The sequence below is a fragment of the Orbicella faveolata genome, unplaced genomic scaffold (assembly GCF_042242905.1).
Source record: "Orbicella faveolata isolate gen_17 unplaced genomic scaffold, um_ofav_v1 contig_14, whole genome shotgun sequence".
NCBI lineage: Eukaryota > Metazoa > Cnidaria > Anthozoa > Scleractinia > Merulinidae > Orbicella > Orbicella faveolata.
The window spans coordinates 10,530,854-10,553,895 of NW_028301541.1; the positions used below are offsets into that span (position 1 = coordinate 10,530,854).

At 39.2% G+C, this 23,042-nt stretch overlaps 3 pseudogenes; 1 reads left to right on the forward strand and 2 right to left on the reverse strand.

The window, feature by feature from the left end:
- Window positions 1-5,318: 5,318 nt before the first annotated feature.
- On the reverse strand, window positions 5,319-6,336 carry LOC149113926 (uncharacterized; annotated as a pseudogene).
- A 16-nt stretch (window positions 6,337-6,352) lies between these two features.
- LOC149113927 (uncharacterized) lies at window positions 6,353-10,856 on the reverse strand (annotated as a pseudogene).
- A 1,421-nt stretch (window positions 10,857-12,277) lies between these two features.
- Window positions 12,278-22,270, forward strand: LOC149113928 (uncharacterized; annotated as a pseudogene).
- Window positions 22,271-23,042: the final 772 nt, after the last annotated feature.

Genomic DNA, 23,042 nt, shown 5'->3' on the forward strand with positions numbered 1-23,042 from the left:
TTGATTGGCGCATAAAACAATGGCCAAACTTGGCCAAGAGACTGAAAATAGATGCTTGGAAAAGAAACATGCAATAAAGCGAGTTTTTTTCTTTTACTTTTTTCTTTGATGTTTTTCGCGTTTTTTCGATGTCACCCAATCAGATGCCTCGATTTAATTGAAAATAAAATTTAATAGTTCGCACCTTTTTGCTTTTTGCCGTTAGCCTTCGTACCTCTTGGCCGGACCAAAATGTTCTAAACAAGGCGCGGTTTTGGTAAGCTGTAGGAGCCTTGTTTTCAATGTCCTCCATAATGACAGGCACTTATGCGGAACACATCTCGTGCCCCTGTGGATGTCGTCGGTTGTAGACAGCTATTGGTGCGTAATCGGGCGTCTGGCCTCGGAATATCAGCTCTACAGAATAAATAAATTACTACAGAAACTAAACTACATAAACTACAGAATAAATTACATGCAACTGAGAAATCTACTGAGAAATCGTATTGTGTAGGAAATTGCAAAATGTTCTTCGTGGCTTCATAATGAAAACCGTGAAAGAAAGCATCCAACCACATCACTGGAACGACTACTGGTGGCTCATTGATACCACATATCCATCGCCTTCTTTCCATTGAAAAGCGCCTTACCATTATTGTTATGGTTCACAACACCCACTACTGGTTCATCATCCAAAAGCCACCGTTCAAAGGCTCTAAACGGTGTCAGTCTTTTTATTTATTGAGAACTGAACGAGTTGAATCCAAGATGTACATCATCATCTAAGAAGATGTAGTAATGGTTGTGACGTATTCTCTCTATTGCAACAAAGTAAAGCAGATTCCGTCCTGTGGTGCAGGTGCTCTCTTTGGCACATACATAGGAAATGTGTGATGGCTTCTCGTCTTGACATTCCTCTTTGCAACTTAGTACTATTACATCACAGTTGCAGGTCTTACTATCTCCGATCCTTGTCGATGACGCCAAGTATTGTGGGAGACATTGTTCGTTTTGGGTGAGATAAATGAATGGCTTTGAAGTTAACGAAGCTGCCTCATCAGCTGTCGTCGTTAGTGTTGCATTCAATTCGGCTTCACGTAAGTCGGCAACTCTTGCAGTAACTCTTTTAGCAAAGAAGAGACCGACAAAGAAAATTGATTTTGTCGTGGCACTTGTTCTCCACTTTCCAAATCATTACCCAATCGTACCCAACATACAATTTTATGGCTGATGTCTGCAAAATGTCGATCGAGCCTGAACTTTCCTTCTCCAGCTTCGAAGTTATTGTACTCTTTCAATGTGAAATTGAAAATATTGTTGACCTCCGCCAGGTAGAAAAGGACCACATTGTTGTGATAATGTGGTCCATTGTCTGAGAGTATAATAAAAAGAGATTTTAAGCACAGGGTAAAATATTAAGACTGGAATACATTGTTACATAGCTGCGTTAACTTTACAATGTTTGCCTACACTCAAAGATCCGACTACATGTACAAATAATTGTAGTAGCATTTTAAAGCCATTCTTATTATACTGTTTCTATAATTTCAATATCCAAATATTTCCTAGAGGATGACTGGCCACTTAGAAAATCCAAATTTCTTAGGGGTTTCAACTGAACATTTAAAGTATCATAAATACTACAACCATAACAAAACAAATCTTAAAAGATTCTCTACCAAATTTAATAAGAGCCTGAGGGCATGAATATCATCAAACTTGTTACATAAAATAATGAAAGAAAACAAAATAGTTGGCATGTTTTTCCCATACAGCGTACCTATCAATTAACTTTTTAACAGCAGTGTTCTCAAACTTGAACAAGCTTTACAATAACCTTGTATTACAGACCTGTATCTTTTCTAGCCTCCAAATGTTTTATTGTATTTTGAACATTAACTTTTATTCACTTATCAGAAAACAAGTAGACTGAAAACCCTGGATAAACACTTTCTAACCACCTAAAACCAATGTCCAGGGCACTCTGGGTGAACCAGGCATCTTGTTTTGTGTCTTCTGACCATAAGTCAATTACTTCAATGTTTCGCTGACCCTCTTCCACCTGATCTCACAACCCTTCTAGTAAAATGAACCACAAAATATTGATCTTAACCAGCAGAAAAATTCACTCCTTTAAATGCTAATGCCATACACTGTAACTCTATCACAGGCTATGTGAACTTTGACAAAGGCAAAACAACCATATACTGTATATCATTGCACGAAGTCCTGACCGGACAACACATGCATCAATACAATAGACCGAAGTTGAACAAGGTACACGCATTGTGAATGTCATATTCTGTAGAAAAAGTAAGTTCCTGGTCTAAACAATTTTATTTTGGTCTACCAACCCAAATAACTTGTCACGATTAGGAATATGCAGGGATTACAGACAAAAAGTAAAACTTACACTGAATTCAGCTAGGTTGATTACCGGTTTAACCGGAGAATTGATATCAACTACAGCAAATCAGCCATACTAGCATCTCCAGGACATGTACAGTAACATACATAGTTTACTTACATGAGCAATAACAAAGAATCTGTGAAGGGAGATTCCTCTTTTTCCATACAACTCACGCTGGTTAACGTTTCCCTTGTTCTCATTCCAAGCTCAACCTTCGTCTTATAGTCAATTATGACTACAATTTTCCCTGGCGAAAGGTTGTTGAGGATATACTGATAGTATCCACCTTGATGTTTTGTGCGAATTATGTGAGCCAAGTGCTCATCATGATTTAATAAAACTGGCCTCCACAACTTCACAAGTGAGGCCTTCTTCTCTTGATCACTAACCCTCTCAACTGCTTCAGTGACTTGCTTCCTCACCTGGTGAAACTGTTCAATATCTAACGAAACATGGTAATGTTCAGCCGAAAAATCTCCAATAGCATAGTCAAGGCACAACTCAGCACAAGGGGAATGACTCTCAACCTAAAATCCAAAATAAATAAACCAAAAAATAATAAACCGCTGCACTTAAAATATTCCATTAAGCATTAATGCTGATGAGTGAACCTTACAACTTCCGACATTTCTACCTGTACGCTGAGGCAAGGAGGACTATTGATCAGATGGCCAACTTTTTTTGTTGCTCTCGTTTATTGAACATTTTTTTTAACATTATAGATGAACAAACCATGTCATTTTAAACTTCAATCACTATTTATTACAACCTAAAATAATTTCGTTTATTATGTTATTTTAACGGCACAATACCAGTTGACCTATACAGTGTATTTGCCCATCTCCTTTCCATTTTCCCTTTTTCCTTCTTTTTGTGACAAACTTATCTAAATGTAATGATCTTGACTATACTTTATCCTGTAAACTTTGTAAACTTTCTACGACTCAATCTCTAACGTTTGTCAGTTTGTCAATGAACAAGGAATCACAACTAAAACAGGAATACCTTAGAGTAGATTTTCCTTCTTTAAAAAAGTAAAAAAATAATCTACTCAGAAATCCAGTTTTATTGTAGTTGTCAAGGCCTTACGTGACTTCTGAGCTAGTGCCAAATTCTCTCTTTCATCAAAAAGCTATACAAAGCAAATTGAAAGCAAAATTAAGCAATTGAACACCAGCCACTTTTAACAGCATCATTCGAGGAACCGCTCCAATTGTGTGCTATACAACTATCATAGTATACTATCTATAGTAATAATAAAAATATACCTGCTTGTTAAATTTCATCTTGAGAAACTTTTGATAATCTCTGGTATCTTTCACAAGCTGAGAGTGGGTAGTATCCAAAAACTCCTTGGTTCTTGATGTCATCAAGGACAGACAGGAGGGAATCAAAGTTGGAATGGCCAAAATGATCTCAAAGATTGCAGAGTTCGAAAGTTCTTTGCTATGTGAGCATAAATATAGCTTCTTTTAACTCCATTTGGAAACTTGAGCTGGTATTGTTGCACCACATCTTTTATGTCGCACTGCCAGTAGCCCCCACCCAGTAGCGAACACCAGTTTCCTTTCCATCCACGATAACACTCCTGCAGGATGATGGACGGGATATGTCATCCTGGTGAAGGAATTTCTCTAATTCGTAAATTATCTGTGGACTAAGAGCCAGCTGGCCCGTGAAGTGGAGTTCATCTTGAGGGACACCGCCCCTGCCAAATAATATGGAATGAACTCTGGCCGCTCTTGTGGTGCTCTTTGAGCAACTAAAGTAGGACTGCAGTACTGATTGACTGAAGTTCCATGCCATGCACAATTGAACGAAGGCTCCGTCGTTCATCTCCACGTTTACCGACTCTTGCAAGAGCTTTTCCCACCTCAGTTCTGATCTCCTTTCCTTGCACCTCTAACCCACTCACTTCCACTTTACTATCTTTCATGCTTCTTCCAATCAACAATTTCTGGGAAACTTTTGCTGCCTGACCCTGAATTTGCTTACTTTTCTCACGGTCTTTGGATTTCTTGTAATCCTTTGGTAGCGACTTCAAACATTTGTCATCATGTCCAGTTCCAGAAGACGTTGAAAATAGATCTTTGTACTCGCTCTGGAATTTTTTTGATTGGATGATGCCTCTCATTATGGCACGAGTTGCAGCTTCTCCCAAAGACGTGAAGCTTTCGACGAGATTCTTCATTTTGTTAAAAATTTCTGACTTCAACTCGCGTCTTCGGCGTTCTTCAAGCAACTTGTAACTAGAGTGAAGATAGCTCGTTTCAGGAAAATCATCAATTTCTCAATTTATCATCTTTTTCTACTTGATAAAGATCTACATGTAGATCAGGGGCAAAATCGTCGCACATTTGTCGATCCTCTTCTCAATTCTAGCGTACAAAATAAAACATTTCGATGACTATTTATATAATTCAGAGGATACACCTGGATACATGACCCTCACGTGGAAGAACCTCACAAGCTTGATGAAATCAGTGTATCTTACCACGAGTGTTTCGCATCTTTTTTTTGACGCCGAATTGTTTCCCGGCAGAAAGTACAGATCTTCCTTTTCCGTTATTTGTGTCCAGAAGAACTCCATTTCCCTGTACCAAACAACTTTTCCTTCGCATAAGTTGCGATAAACATCTGTTTCACGCCCGGATCTCCGTGACTCCACTCCGCATTTTGCGGGCAAGAACAAAGCTTCTTGAAAGGTATTTATCCAACGATAGAAAGTGAAAATGCAGCGAATAGTATACTTAAGCTTTGATAAACTCTGATATATAAATTTGATGGATCCAATATTGATCCAATATTGCGTCGCGCAAGGTGCAGCACGTTCTCGGCTCTTCCTTTTGATTGGCGCATAGAACAATGGCCAAACTTGGCCGAGAGACGGAAAATAGGGGCTTGGAAAAGAAACATGTAATAAAGCGAGTTTTTTTTTTTTTTTTTTTTTTTTTACTTTTTTCTTTGATGTTTTTCGCGTTTTTTCGATGTCACCCAATCAGATGTCTCGATTCAATTGAAATTAAATCTAAATAGTTCGCACCTTTTAATGACTTTTGCCGTTAGCCTGCCTACCTCTTGGCCGGACCAAAATGTTCTAAACAAGGTGCGGTTTTGGTAAGCTGTAGGAGCCTTGTTTTGATTGTCGTCGATAATGAAAGGCACTCGTGCGGAAAACATCTCGTGCCCCTGCGGATAAGCACGATGTTGCCTGTTGTAGACAGCTGTTGGTAAATAATAGAGCATCTGGCCTCGGAATATTAGCTCCACAGAATAGATTACTTGCAACCGAGAAATCCACCAACTCTCTTTGTCGTATTTTGCAGGAAATGGCAAAATGTGCTTGATCGCTTGATGATGAAAAGCCTTAAAGAGAGCATCGGACTACATCTCTGGAACGACTACTGGTGGCTCATTGATACCACATATCAATCGCCTTCTTACCATTATTCTTAAAGTTCACAACACCCACTACTGGTTCATCATCCAAAAGCCACCGTTCAAAGGCTCTAAACGGTTTCAGTCTTTTTATTTATTGAGAACTGAACGAGTTGAATCCAAGATGTACATCATCATCTAAGAAGATGTAGTAATGGTTGTGACGTATTCTCTCTATTGCAACAAAGTAAAGCAGATTCCGTCCTGTGGTGCAGGTGCTTTCTTTGGCAAATACATAGAAAATGTGTGATGGCTTCTCGTCTTGACATTCCTCTTTGTAACTAAGTACTATTACGTCACAGTTACAAGTCTTACTATCTCCGATCCTTGTCGATGACGCCAAGTATTGTGGGAGACATTGTTCGTTTTGGGTGAGATAAATGAATGGCTTTGAAGTTAACGAAGCTGCCTCATCAGCTGTCGTCGTTAGTGTTGCATTCGATTCGGCTTCACGTAAGTCGGCAACTCTTGCAGTAACTCTTTTAGCAAAGAAGAGACCGACAGAGAAAATTGATTTCGTCGTGGCACTTGTTCTCCACTTTTTAAATCATTACCCAATCGTACCCAACGTACAATTTTATGGCTGATGTCTGCAAAATGTGAATCGAGCCTGAACTTTCCTACTCCAGCTTCGAAGTTATTGTACTCTTTCAATGTGAAATTGAAAATATTGTTGACCTCCGCCAGGTAGAAAGGGACCACATTGTTGTGATAATGTGGTCCATTGTTTAAGAGTATAATAAGAAGAGGTTGTAAGCACAGGGTAAAATATTAAGACTGGAATACATTGTTACATAGCTGCGTTAACTTTACAATGTTTGCCTACACTCAAAGATCCGACTGCATGTACGAATAATTGTAATAGCATTTTAAAGCCATTCTTATTATACTGTTTCTATAATTTCAATATCCAAATATTTCCTAGAGGATGACTGGCCACTTAGAAAATCCAAATTTCTTAGGGGTTTCAACTGAACATTTAAAGTATCTTAAATACCACAACCATAACAAAACAAATCTTGAAAGATTCTCTATCAAACTTAATAAGAGCCTGAGGGCATGAATATCATCAAACTTGTTACATAAAATAATGAAAGAAAACAAAAATAGTTGGCATGTCTTTCCCATACACTGTAGCTATAAATTAACTTTTTAACAGCAGTGTTCTCAAACATGAACAAGCTTTAAAATAACCTTGTATTACAGACCTGTTTCCTTTCTAGCCTCCCAATTTTTTATTGTATTTTGAACATTAACTTCTATTCACTTATCAGAAAACAAGTAGACTGAAAACACTGGATAAACACTTTCTAACCACCTAAAACCAATGTCCAGGGCACTCTGGGTGAACCAGGCATCTTGTTTTGTGTCTTCTGACCATAAGTCGATTACTTCAATGTTTCGCTGACCCTCTTCCACCTGATCTCACAACCCTTCTAGTAAAATGAACCACAAAATATTGATCTTAACCAACTCCTTAAACTCCTTTAAATGCTAATGCCATACACTGTAACTCTATCACAGGCTATGTGAACTTTGACAAAGGCAAAACAACCATATACTGTATATTATTGCACGAAGTCCTGACCGGACAACACATGCATCAATACAATAGACCGAAGTTGAACAAGGTACACGCATTGTGAATGTCATATTCTGTAGAAAAAGTAAGTTCCTGGTCTAAACAATTTTATTTTGGTCTACCAACCCAAATAACTTGTCACGATTAGGAATATGCAAGGATTACAGACAAAAAATAAAACTTACACTGAATTCAGCTAGGTTGATTACCGGTTTAACCGGAGAATTGATATCAACTACAGCAAATCAGCCATACTAGCATCTCCAGGACATGTACAGTAACATACATAGTTTATTTACCTGAGCAATAACAAAGAATCTATCAAAGGAGATTCCTCTTTTTCCATACAACTCACGCTGGTTAACGTTTCCCTTGTTCTCATTGCAAGCTCAACCTTCGTCTTATAGTCAATTATGACTACAATTTTCCCTGGCGAAAGGTTGTTGAGGATATACTGATAGTATCCACCTTGATGTTTTGTGCGAATCAAGTAAGCCAAGTACTCATCATGATTTAATAAAACTTGCCTCCACAACTTCACAAGTGAGGCCTTCTTCTCTTGATCACTAACCCTCTCAACTGCTTCAGTGACTTGCTTCCTCACCTGGTGAAACTGTTCAATATTTAACGAAACATGGTAATGTTCAGCCGAAAAATCTCCAATAGCATAGTCAAGGCACAACTCAGCACAAGGGGAATGACTCTCAACCTAAAATCCAAAATAAATAAACTAAAAAATAATAAACCGCTGCACTTAAAATATTCCATTAAGCATTAATGCTGATGAGTGAACCTTACAACTTCCGACATTTCTACCTGTACGCTGAGGCAAGGAGGACCATTGATCAGATGGCCAACTTTTTTTGTTGCTCTCATTTATTCAACATTTTTTTTAACGTTATAGATGAACAAACCATGTCATTTTTAACTTCAATCACTATTTATTACAACCTAAAATAATTTCGTTTATTATGTTATTTTAACGGCACAATACCAGTTGACCTATACAGTGTATTTGCCCATCTCCTTTCCATTTCCCCTTTTTCCTTCTTTTTGTGACAAACTTATCGAAATGTAATGATCTTGACTATACTTTATCCTGTAAACTTTGTAAACTTTCTACGACTCAATCTCTAACGTTTGTCAGTTTGTCAATGAACAAGGCGTCACAACTGAAAAAGGAATAATACCTTAAAGTAGGTTTTTCTTCTTAAAAAATAAAAAAAAAATCTGCTTAGAAATGCAGTTTTATTGTAGTTGTCAAGGCCCTATGTGACTTCTGAGCTAGTGCCAAATTCTCTCTTTCATCAAAAAGCTATACAAAGCAAATTGAAAGCAAAATTAAGCAATTGAACACCAGCCACTTTTAACAGCATCATTCGAGGAACCGCTCCAATTGTGTGCTATACAACTATCATAGTATACTATCTATAACAATAATAAAAATATACCTGCTTGGTAAATTTCATCTTGAGAAACTTTTGATAATCTCTGGCATCTTTCACAAGCTGAGAGTGGGTAGTATCCAAAACTCCTTGGTTCTTGATGTCATCAAGGATAGACAGGAGGGAATCAAAGTTGGAATGGCCAAAATGATCTCAAAGATTGCAGAGTTCGAAAGTTCTTTGCGATGTGAGCATAAATATAGCTTCTTTTAACTCCATTTGGAAACTTGAGCTGGTATTATTGCACGACATCTTTTATGTCGCACTGCCAGTAGTGTGGGGGGGGGGGGGGGGAATGGGGGCTGGAGCCCGGGAGAATAGGGGGCGGGAGAGGAAAGGGCGGGAAGCGGGAGTTCTAAGAGGGTGGGAAGCGGGAGAGTAATGCGAAACGCTAATTTTTTAAATTCAACAATGCGTTAGAATGCTTTCGAAAACAAGAACCCAAAATATATTTGACTTGCATTTAACGTCTTCTTAGTCACTTCTGAGACTTCTGAGGAAACGAGCAAATGAAAATTTGCGCTTGGGCTGAAAAACAGGCTTACTTCCGGTCAAATAGTAAACCCGTTTACAGTGGTTACGTCATAGGTCATGAAATGTCAAGCGGCATTAGTGCACATGTGTCGCGTAAGCTGTCAAATGCCAAAAGGTGAGACGAGCAGGCGATCTCAAATCAATGTCGTCCAAGACAATTTTATTAGGTCTCAGTATTTTTCGGTGCGGCAGTGAAAGGTCCGTGCATGGAAGACCTTCTTGGGAGCTTGCTCCTTACGACCGTGAATCAGAACGGACCAACGATTTCGCCGCGTGGTGTAGAGATGCCTCAACTGAATGCTGCTTTAATGAGCGCGCTGGAGAGTGTGGAGTGGTTCGTTTTACGTCTCAGATTTTTGTTTTAGACAAGTCGAAATCGATTCTAATTAGAATAGGCAGACAAACAGCTTGGGAAGCAGTCAGGAACGACTTCATCGAAAACAAAGAGAAGATTGCTTCTAAAGATTATGAATTGCACGGTAGGTGTGATGTCCTGTTTTGTTAGCCATCGTTTAATAACTTACCACAACAATCGTTAAGCTTAACATATATTTTGAGTTTTTCCTTGTTTCCTCGCATTCGCTAACACTGTAGATACTGTATCTCACGATAACTCTCTGAAACACAACAGCACCAAATTTCTAAATTCTTAAAGATTTTGCATGTGTGCATTGGCTAGAGGAAATTGCCAGTGAGTCCAGATACGCATATCTGAAATCCGCCTGGGACGTTTGGCTGCAATTCCGTCAAATCCTACCTCCATGATTTAATTGTCTGATCCCAATAAACGCCGGACTGGTTACTGGAAATCCGTATACTTTATCAGAACAAGATACAATTTAGAATTAACTTTTGAGACCGTCGTCACTGAAAACGGATTTCAGAAACAAATCTGAAGAGCCGATGAAAATGGACTGAAATGGTGAAACTCAAAGAAGATAAACAAGTAGGTCAAAACTTCATTGAATTGAAACATACGGCAGTGGTAATCTTGTTAAATTATTTAAAAACAAAGGAAATGCTTAAGAATTGCGAAGCTAAATGACTAGAATGTGTTTTGACTCTGCTAATCTACAGGGGACGGGAGCAGCACGGAAAAGGGCGGGAGGCGGGAGATAAAGGTACGTGAAGCGGGGGAACAGGGTACGGGAGGCGGGAGGTTCTGACCCCCCTGTCCCTCCCCCCACCCAGTAGCGAACACCATTTTCTTTCCATCCACGATAACACTCCTGCAGGACGATGGACGGGATAAGTCATCCTGGCGAAGGAATTCCTGTATTTCATGAATTGTCTCTGGACTAACAGCCTGCCATGAAGTGGAGTCCATCTTGAGGGACACCGCTCCTGCCAAATAATATCGAATGAACTCTGGCCGCTGTTGTGGTGCTCTTTGAGCAACTAAAGTAGGACTGCAGTACTGATTGACTGAAGTTCCATGCCACAATTGAAAGAAGCCTCCGTCGTTCATCTCCACGTTTACTGACTCTTGCAAAAGCTTTTGCCACCTCAGCTCTGTTCTCCTTTCCTTGCACCTCTTACCCACTCACTTCCAGTTTACTATCTTTCATGCTTCTTCCAATCAAGAACTTCTGGGAAACTTTTGTTCTCTGACCCTGAACTTGCTTGCCTTTTTCACGGTCTTTGGATTCCTTGTAATCCTTTGCTAGCGACTTCAAAAATTTGTCATCATGTCCAGTTCCAGAAGACGTTGAAAATAGATCTTTGTACTCGCTCTGGAATTTTTTTGATTACATGATGTCTCTCATTATAGCACGAGTTCCAGCCTTTCCCAAAGACGTGTAGCTTTCGACGAGATTCTTCATTTTGTTAAAAATTTCTGACTTCAACTCACGTTTTCGGTGTTCTTGAAGCAACTCGTAACTAAAGCGAAGATAGCTCGTTTCAGGAAATTGGTATGCTACGTCCTGAGAAGGCTTTGTTGCATCAACATCCAATTCATCATCTGTTTCTACTTCATGAAGATCTATATGTAGATCAGGGTCGAAATCGTCGCACATTTGTCGATCCTCTTCTCGTGCATCAATCCTAGCCTACAAAAGAAAACGTTTCGATGCCTATTTATATAATTCAGAAGATGCGCCTGGATACATAGCCCTCAAGTGGAGTAGAACCTCACAAGCATTATGAAATCAGTGTATCTCATCTCCAGTGTTTTGCATTTTTTTTGAAGCCGAATTGTTTCCCGGCAGAAAGTACAGATCTTCCTTCTCCGTTCTTTGTGTCCAGAAGAACTCCATTTCCCTGTACCACACAACTTTTCCTCCGCGTAAGTTCCGTTCAACATCTGTTTCACGCCTGGATCTCCATGACTCCATTCCGCATCTTGCGGGCAACAACAAAGCTTCTTGACAAGCGATCCAACCAGAGAACGTAAAAATTCCTGCAAATAGTGTACTTAAACTTTGATAAACTCTGATATGTAAATTTGATGGATATAAAAATGACTATTTCTGTAAAGAACTCCTCAAAAAAACTGTCACTTTTCACTTTTGAATATTGCGTCGCGCAAAGTGCAGCACATTCTCGGCTCTTTTTTTTGATTGGCCCAGAGAACAATGGCCAAACTAGGCCAAGAGACGGAAAATAGGGGCTTGGAAAAGAAACATGCAATAAAGCGAGTGTTTTTTTTTTTAACTTTTTTCTTTGATGTTTTCTTGTTTTTTCGATGTCACCCAATCAGATGCCAATATTAGCACACATGACATCATAATTGCAAGAGGTATGTTTCCAGTACAACGTGGACGAGACTGCATGTAAAAGTTATGTACAGCACATTGAGTTCCTCGATGCAAAAGCCAAAAAAAGAGTCGAAGAAAGGAACGGTCTTCCGCTTATTTGTTGGACAATTGAAGCAACAAGAAGTTGAAAATGTATCTAAAGCAAAAAGGTCTTGAGATAAGTGGAAGCAAGGCTGAGTTGATTGATCGAGTTCCCACCCACGCACGTGGGAACCTTAGTGCCAGAGATGCTGTAGAAGATGAGGAATATCCCAATTCATGCGAAGATGACACAAGCTCAGAGTCCAATGATTCTGATGACTCTTCAAATGACTCTTCGACATACGTCGAAGAGTCATTTGAAGTAATGTCTGTACCAGAGGAAGAAATGCAACAAGCAAACTAGATATGAGGGAATCAATGGGAGGAGACTTTTTTCAACGGGGGGGGGGGGGGGGGGCGGAGGGGAGTAGCCTTAATATTATTATCATTATGTGAGGGGGGTTGAAATTAATTTTTGTTTAATGAAAGGGGAGTATGACTTCGTTTTGGGGCATATTTCACCCATTTCCCAGCCCCCGCTCCAAGCAATTATTGCACAGTCCCTTAATTTTGAAATCTAGTTCAACTCTTATGGAACCTTCTGCGTCTAGTTAATTCGCTTTTCTCTTTTGAGTCCATGAATGAAGTCATTTTAAAGCTCGATGACCATTCCTATGAAAACTCTTTAAAAAATACTTCTCGAAGGTACACATTATGTAGTCTAATTTAGTTTTAACTTTTGAGTCTGACGATGAAATCCTAAGACATGACTATTCGTGCGAACGTATTGATGTAGCTCTTAATGCGTGCGCTTTTTCCGTAAGTCAAAAAACTAAAGAGTAAGTAAAGCTTAAATTGTGAAATAAATTTACTGTTGATGGGCACAAAATTACCCTATAGATATGACTAGAATCGTCATCATCAAGCGAAAACTTTGTTTTTCTCTCAAAACCGATAAAATATTGCACCAAGATTTCATTCTCTTGATCGACATTTTACGGAGAATTGTTGGTAGGAAGAACTAGTAAAGAAAACAGCGAATTAATAATTTTCTTGTCACGAGTACATTAATCAGGACATTCTTTTCTTATCAACAACTGAAGCATGTTCCGTGATTTTGTAACACCGGGAAGTTCCTTGACACATACAGTATAAATGAATAGTATTCCAAAAAAGGAATCAATGACCGAGATGAAAAAGCAGAAACTAAATTCCTCATAGTGACGTTTGTTCTGCGCAAACAGTGACTGCTCTTAGTTGCGAAACGTCCTCTTTCGCTAGGCAGCATCGCCTCGCGGAAAAAGGGGGACTGGCGCGAGGTTAGTGTGGCGATTATGGTCGGTTTCTCCTTTGCGTTTTTTTTTTCTCTTTCTCGTTTCCATCAATGATATTTGCTATATTTGCTCACTAAAAAAGCTTGATCTTCCGCCAGTCCATGCGCTTTGACACATAAACTTATTGTCCGATTTCTTTTTCCAGGTACAAAGTTACAGTTGTAGCTAAGGAGTATGCCTCCCCAGTTGCGTCTGGCAAATGCATCACCTCCGAGATTACCGGCGCTTTGTGGGAATGGCCCCCTGCGGTGTGTGGAAGACACACAAACACAAAGTCCCTGGAGAGATCCAAGGTTTGGTGCATGGACACCTATGCTAAGTTCATGGAGTTAGCCATGAAACAAAAAGAAACTAGAGCCTACCTCAGACAATCTATATTCTACTTGAAGGAGAACGTACGCGTCAACTTACAAAATCTCTGTGATTTAATTTGAGTGACCGATGTATTTCAACAATACGTTCTCTCCATGGCTGTTTCCTTTAGTTTTGACGCGGAATTTTCCATACGATCGAGAAGAATTTAATAAGGATGCGCTGTTGTCTCTATTAGGTTGTAAATCTTCCAACCCAGTTGGACAAGATGCACGAGCTTTGTCATTTGCCAGGATTTCGTCATGACGCCAAATTCATCGAGGAAACTGGTAAGTTTGACTCGTTTTGTCAGAGACATCTGCCTCTTTTAAACCTGTGTGACGAGCAGTTACCTATCCAAAAAATCATTTTTCAACTACTATTTAAGTTCTACAAATTTTTTAACAAATCTTTTCCTTTTTAGTGCAGAGTGCACTATTGGGATGGTTTAGGGGGCTGCTGTTCGCCAAGGGACAAATGCACTAACGCTATAACGCCGTAAGGTGTAAACTTTAATGTTTGTTTAATTAATTAATTTCAACTAATAATTAGCCTTGCGGGAAGGGGAGCTGGGTGCGGTAGGTACCCGAGTGCATTACGCAAAACGTGTCATGCTTACGTTGCTTTCTTTGATAACATGGCAAAAATATATATATGGTTTTGCAAATCTCGTGCTATCCTTGTGGTGCAAAAGCAATTTGCTCCAAACACATGCGCAGATTAGTTAGCGTCGAAGTCGACTATATGTTAGGTGAAAGATACATTTCATAACATATAAGACGCATGCGTTCTAGCATTGTTATGCTGTGTTTACATTTGAGCTTTTACCAAGGTAAACAGTTACTAAGGTCAAGTTTTTTAACCTTGGTACATTCGTCCAATGTTTATACCGGCTCAAATAACTCAAGTTGATCTTTCAACATTCGCGCGCGCTGCATTATCAACGTCATGAAATCGAACTTGGACGAGGATCCCACCGCAGTGGAACAGGAGCAAATTGAGGTGCCATCATTTTCATAGGCGAGGACCTCATTCCATAATATTGCGGCGAAAATTCAGCTGCTTGATCATACCTAGAGTATGCATGGATACGTTGTATATGCAGCATCCTCCCTGGTGGCAAAATATATCGACAATAATTACACAACATAGGATCGAAGTTTGTCGAGAGAAAGTTGTAAATAATACTGAGAATGAAAAATGCAATGCCCTCTTTTACGTGACGGATTGTTCGCTGTAAGAAGATCGATCCAATCTTTCCACGTTATCTGCCATGATCGCCTAGTGAAAACTGGAAAAGAAACGCTTTGTCGACAATAGCACAATCTGCTCACCACGGGAAGTGAAATATTACGCCGCCACAAGCGGATATATTTGTCATCTTGACCTCCGTTACCAACTGTAACCATGCCTGATCACAGGGTAATTACAACTTTTACCTCGGTTAAATTTCTTTTGTCTTTTGCGTCATTTACCAAAGTATCAGTTGGCGTTTACACCCGGAAAATGTTTACCTAGGTAAGTAAACTCTGGTACCTCGGTAAACCGTTCAAGTCTAAACACAGCATTAGTGTTTGAAACCTCCAATTAATTTCATCAGTCGATGAGGCGACTCGCTCACTGATGTGGGATATAATTTCGGTCAAATAAAGATCTCTACGTTCAATACTCCTCGTTGAAACGCTCCTCAGTTGTATTACTCAATAGCATTGTGTATAAGCTTGATGTGGTTTTATTGTTTAAACCAACTCGGCTGCCAACAGAATTAGAACGCACTATTCCGTGATTCAACGTGACTTTTTGATAAATAGATTAGTTCTTGTTTAGCGGTGAAATGAAAATTTACGTTTTAAATGAAACAAATCGTTCTCCTCCTCTCAGCAGATATTTAACTTTCGTTAACAAGTTTCCATGACGACAGGCAAATAAGTGCAGTATTTGATTTTGTTTGGACGTACATACATGCATACATACATACATACATACATACATACATACATACATACATACATACATACATACATACATACATACATACATACATACATACATACATACATACATACATACATACATACATACATACATATACACACATACATTTTATTTCCTATCAAATTAAAATTACAATTGTAACATGCCCGCGGATAGCTGAGCTAATCTAGGCGGGTCATGTTTGGACGAGTTATTAATATACAACTAGGTACAACTAAATACAACTGAAGGTAACAAGAGAACTTAAGAGACTAGAATTGACAACGATGACTAAAGACAACCAATAAACTGAGAGAATTTTGAAGATTGACAAATGGGCCAAAAACAGGCGAAACTTTTGTTAAGTTTCTTTGCACGTGACTTCACTAGACAAATATACCGCAAACACTGGACCCGCTAAAAATTTACCAGCCCAATTTTAAGTTCGAGCATTATGCGTTCACATGACAAATTCTTAAACCCATCAAGATAAAGTGAAAGCATACAATGGAAGCCGAGAGAACTGAACCCCACTGACTGGTTTTATGTGGTGAACGAAGAGGAATTTGAGAGAAAGGCAACAGGAGTGGGCATCTATCCATATCGGCTTTTATGCCGCATATGACAATAATCGCCTTAAAATGTATAAAATAGGGACATGATATATAATCCAAAAACAAATTTTATCATAAGTAGAACTGTTAATAAGTTGGTTTCCAACACATTTCTATCCTACGTGAATGGTCTAAGAACATGCGCTTAGTCATCGACCTTAATCTCATACGTGCACAGCGTTCAGCCTTTAACGTCACCATTGTCATAATCAGGAATTTTATTGTTTCAGCCTCTTGAGATGCATGTTGAATGCCTCTTTGAGCCGACTGGTTATAAAATGGGTGCATTTCCAAAGCAGAGAAAAGCAGCTCAAAGGGGCTCCACTAGGAAGAAACCTTAGATAGCTTGACCTTAAAAAAAGTTCAACTTACTTTCGAAAAGAGAAGCATAAGACTTTTAAAATAGCATTGCAGTCTACAAGAACCTTGGACAATACGAAGAAACTTCAGGTAACAGACAGTTGTTTTTCTTATCGATAGCCTTTCAAAAAGGAAAATGAATGAATAGACCTATTGACACTTTACGCTATGTTGAGTACAGATATTACAAGTCTTTAACTCTTTAATTTCAGTGCTTGCCTAAAAAATAAATTCCTCTTAAGTGTGGCACAAGATGCACACATCATAATGTCTCAGCTATTCAGATTAACAATGCACGGATTATCTTACGAAACATTCATTATTGTTCATCACAGTTCTATACCAACATCGAATTTCTTTGTTATCTTATAGCTTCGACAGTAGTCTGGTCCCTTAAACAAATTATTTTACACTTTGTTTCTCCTTTCAGAACCCACAGAGAGCCCCTCGTATACTCATAATTGGTGGTGGAGTTGTGGGAATGACCAATGCACTTCAACTATTGAACAAAGGGTAAGTGAATTTATGTAAGATAAGTTATAGTAAGGCGCTGAAAGGTGTTAAAGAAGGAACGTTTGGTAGATTCGTTAAGTCCAGGGGGGCTGGCATCGAGGCCTGGAACCGAGTTTCTATGATCGCCCTAGTTAAAAAATTTAGCCGAGCGAAACTAAGTACTGGTTTCGTTGGAAAAAAAACATGGCGGACTTCCGTGAGCGGAAAGCGTTTGTAAAGCTTTGTCAACATTTTGCGTATTTCACGTTCAAAACATCTAAAGTAAAGTTCCAGTTGAAAGCCCTACATCTAAACTCTGGACATTTTGAAGGAGCGGGGATAAACACTCCATTGTAAACCTGTGAGCGGGAACCCCACTACGAAGTGATGTGGATGATGGACGTGGATGTTTATTTCCGTGTGAGCAAGATTGCTCACACGAGATTGTAATATTTCATTCGTCATATCTTTTTTGTTTGTAGTTGTGTAGTATCAACGGGAGTGTTTCTGCTTGTATTTCTGGACTCCACGATGGCAAGGGTTCACTTTTTAAACAGCTTCGTAACCCTAAATCATTTTATGTGTCGAAGTGTTCAGCACTGCTGTACTAATTTTGGACACTGAAATAAGCAAACAATATAAATAGAACAGAACTTGTTAAAACTCCCAACAATTAGAGCACGTTTTATAGTGAGCACAGTAGGTACAGCGTTTTTCAGTTACGTTAAGGTTGACGACTTGGCCTCTCACCTAATAGCTTGTTTATACAAGAGGTCTGCTTCGGTTTCAGACAAAGCATCTGGCATTATTTACCAAAGTGAATACTGGATAGGTCCCTCGGCAGAATTGAGAACCATCACCATCTCTTTGGTCTAAATTTGAAACTAATAATTTTTGTTTTTGTTTCTTCATAATCAGCCTCAGACTTTTGCTTTGATCCTCTAGACTTAACTGCTTAAATAATGAGCCCAATCAAATATTTGGGATGGAGACTGTGCAGGAAATTTGGCTTTACTATCTCATTTTGCTGCTCTCTTTGTAGTCCCTGGCACTTTATTTTTGCCGCTTCTGACACAGTTTTCAAACAGTTCATGCTCCTCTCTTGCACCAAGAATTGCCAGTTGAGAAAACTACTATTTAAGACTGCAATCATCTGAATTTATTTTAACCTTGCTTATTGTCTTACTTAAATATCCTTTCATTACAGGAACTAGCCACTGATAAGCAAAACTTTAGGTCAAATTTGATGTATTAGAATCCTTACTCATCTCTTTGCCTTACAAGACAAATAAATCAAGTAACCCTTGCGCTTGATACAAATTCTTGTTATTCTCCAAAGCCTTGGAGCCAGGTATCAACGTTGGCCTAATTCAACATTGTGGAGATTCTGTTGACTCAGGTTTGTCCAAGTAAAAGTCAGTTTTTGAATGAATGACCATTTCCTCTGTCAACTCCATTACTAGCTAGCACACACATACAGATAACATGGCTCATTTGCCTTCTCTGGGTCTCATATCTCACTTTGCAGATGAGTGTATGACAGCCCTATTTTAATACCCAGATGTATGACACAATTTTCTTCCACCCGCACACAAATAAAACGGATGCTTATCATTAGTACAAATTATGCCAAAGCATGTAAGAAATTGTAAATAGCTTGGTGATAAAACACCTCAGCCTAGTAAAAGTTCACAGTACGTCTGTGCCCAGCAATTTCATTTTGGGCGTTCCCATGCAGAAGCAGGAATGCTTTCACATTTGAGAGTTCAAAGTGGAACTGAACAGTAAGGAAAGGAGGTTTCCAACATCTAGTGGCTATTAGATATCTTTTAACCTTTTTACAATTGTAAATTTAGTTAGCATCGGGCAGGCGAAGAGCCACCCTGTGGATATACTGCCCGAAATGCCATTATTATTATTATTATTATTATTATTATTATTATTATTATTATTATTATTATTATTATTTCAGTGTTGTTGAGTTATCCGTAACTGCCTTCAAGTTTCATGATTTAAATCATTCCTAGAACGTCTTTCAAACCACACATATTACAGGACAATCACGAAGTAAATTAAATGCGGTGTTTCAAAATTATAGTACGTTAAGACGGAAAATTTCTTCAGACAGAAAAGCTTATATAATTATATCTCAAGTTTTAATATACAACTCTGAACAGTTGAGAAACAGTTTAAAGACTTCCACTGAGAGGCTTCGCGATATTTGATGGCAGACTAGATACAGTTCGACATCGCTATTTTCCATAGAAATTAGAGAAGAATAATTGCAAAGGAAATATTCTCCCTCATCGTTGGGAAGATGGGCGGTAATGAGCTTCAAAATTTCCACAGCGAAATGAAAGTTTCAGCTTCGTTATCCTCCCGATACAGTAACCAAGAATGTGAAATTCACCACGCTCAGCAGGAAAATATCAACCTGAAACTTGTCACTTTATCTGACACAAAGTTGGGCCTTCATTCTCTTAGTCCTAATTGCCTCATGGCTGTTGCTAAAAAGTACTGACAGCGAATAATAAAAATTATCAAATCGAAGACAGAAATAGCGGCGAAACAGGTTGCGGTTCGTTATGTTCAAGTTATGCGCATGCTCGTTACGGTTCTCAAATGACTGACAGATTTCTTTACTAGGGCGATCATCGAAACCAGAAACGCGGCGAGATCAAAGGTAGCTGCCAGCCCCTCTGGCTAAGTCTTTTTTAAAAGATTTTTGTTTTAGTGTTGAAAAGAGATAACCTCAACACAATCACATCTTTTCGCGCGGAGGTACTGATAACTTTCGCTTTCCTTTCCTATTATCATTACACCTTGAGAACAGCTCAATAACCCACCAATTCCATGAGTTTTTACAGACATTTTAATTCTCTAATTTCTTTCTCCAGGAAAAAAGTTACAGTTGTAGCAAAGGAGTATGCCTCCCCTGTCACGTCTGGTGAATGCATCACCTCCGAGACTGCCGGCGCTTTGTGGAAATAGCCTCCTGCGGTGTGTGGAAGGCACACAGACATAAAATCCCTTGGAGAAATACAAGGATTGGTGCATGGACAGCTATGCTAAGTTCATGGAGTTGGCCATGAAGCCAAAGGAAACTGGAGCCTACCTCAGACAATCTATATTCTACTTTAAGGACAAGGTATGTATCAATTTGCAAAATCATTCTGATAAAGTTTGATGCGTTCAGGTTCAGAGAAAGTGGTAGCTCCTCCTTATTTTTCTAGATTTTTCATGCTGAATAAGAGTCTTCACTGATAGAGATATGATTTCGTAAGGTTGTAAATCTTCCAACCCAGTTCGACAAGATAAACGAACTCTGTCATTTGCCAGGATATCGTCATGATGCAAAGCTTATTCAAGAAATTGGTAAGTCTTTATGTGCATGAATTCAATGTTTACCCTTGTCATAAGTTTGAGTCGATTTTTGTCATAATTCCACTCCTGTTCTTCTTCAGAAGCATTTACGTATGTCTAAACCTAAACCATGATTCGGCAGTAATGTCTTTTTACATCTATGGAAATCCCCACCATTGCAAAAAAAAAAAGCCCGCCTGCAGTGTTTTTTTGAATGCACATACTCATTCCTAAAGAGCCCTAATGCTTTTAAGTGTTCGAGTAGCACGTTTGCTTCTATAACGAGGAACGTTTCTCATAGACCCGTCTTCTTCTCTTTCTCTTAGCTGTGAACACAGACACTGGTGTAGTGGATGCCTACCAACACATGTCTCCCATGGTTGACACAGTCATGTACAGTATAAACAGTGTAAAGACAAGGGCTGTCGCTTTGTACACGATGAAGTTACAGGACTTCTGAGAGACCAGGCAGAGGACTTGAAAAACAAATACAAAGCACAGCTGATCCTCAACTGCTCTAGACTCAGTGCTAAGGAACTGGCTGGAGATGAGGATGTGTATCCTCTGAGAGGTAACCAACTCAACTTGGTGGTTTTATTTTCAAGTACTTCCTTCAGAAGAATTAGTTAACAACCTTAAAATTCATCTTCCAAAGTTATTTAAGAGTTCGCTTCTTACATATACATCACTGTTATGAGCGATTAAACCACTCAATCAATAATCTCACTGTCAGTCTTTTTTGTGTGTGTGTCGTGTCCCCCATTTAACGCGTCTGTAGTTATGACTACTGATCATAAAGTTGCTGGTCTTTTTTCAGGGGTGATTGTTAAAGTAAGAAATGACGGTAGCCTGATGGCAAAGCTCAATCATTCCATGTGCATCTCCCTGATCGAGGACATTGACGAGTCCAAAAGAGAAAAACAATGCCTTGTGTTCATCCTACCAAGAGGTGACGACAAATTGTGGCTGGGAGGCGTGGTGCAACCCAACTAGTGGGACGGAAATCTCACGTTGGATTATCCACCAATCGGAAGACTGTTTGAGAAGGTCAAGGCGTTCTACCCTCCACTCCGTAACTATGGAGACGAGGACGTGGAAGATGTGCTGGTGGGACTGCGGCCCGCTCGTAAAGGCAATTTTCGTTGGATTGGGATCCAGTGTGTCCCTCTATTCTGCACAACTACGGACACAGGGGTTTGGGGGTGTCTTTCTCGTGGGGCTATGCTATTGAAGCCTGTTCAATGGTGGATCGCGTTCTCAAGGGACAGCAGATTTATCTCTCGAAGCTTTGAACAGTTTTGCATTTTTTCATATTTCATACAAGACACCAAATGAAAAAGAGTTGGTTATTTGAAAGAATTTTCTTTGGCAATCTTATGACGATGAGTGAGAAGGTTAAAGACTTGAGGACTAGCATTTTGATCTGAAATTTGGTATTTTTATTACCGTGGATATAAAGGTTTTTTTTAAAGGAACGACAGAAATATCAAAAAGAGAAACAATTTGACGTTAAAATTCTCAATATTTTATCCGATTTATAAACAAAAACGAACAGAATTATGTAATTATCATATGTTTGAATATGTAATAAATTGCTGTTATGTTTTAACCTGATATTATCGTTCTTTTTTATGCCCGGTTCATACACCGTACTTCACATGAGCCGAATCGAATACTAATGAGGGAGAACAAAGGATTTTTCTCATTTGCATTCGATTCGGGTCATGTGAAGTACGGCGTCTGAACTTGGCCTTACGCTACACCCTGATAGTGCTAGGAGATTAAACTCTACATCTTCAGCAATCACTGATTGCACAAAAAAGATCTCATAACTTTTAAAGTAGTTTGTCATTGGGGTTTCTTGTTGAGGGAATTACATACAATGTAAGGTATGCGAGTAAATGAATCATGTAATGGCGCGGAGTACTCAATCCTCGGCTAATTACACCGAAGGTCGTTGGATCGTAATTTGGATAAACCAAAAGGTGTATTTGCAACAATGGATCTTTCAAAATTCTTTGGCAGTTTCTTACGAAGTAGTTGATCTGTGCATTGATACCACTTTGGGTTGTCTATGGCCACAGATGATGAGGAGGAAATGGATTGGCACTAAACTTTTTTAAGTTTTGTCCTTGTGTCTTGAAAAAATCGCTATAAAATAATACTAGTAACGGAGCTCCTGCGCGCCGAAGACGCGGGAGCGGGCCCCATATCTTAGAAAATTTGGTAACCGATCGATCTGAAAAATTTTGGTTGTCACGTGACTATCCGTACGTACGTATGTCCTTACGCCAATAGGGACCTTAAGACACGAGGACGGGAAGGCCAGGACAGCAAAGGCAGTGGAGGCGGGAAACTTTCGCGAGTCCCGTCGTGTTGCCAAAAA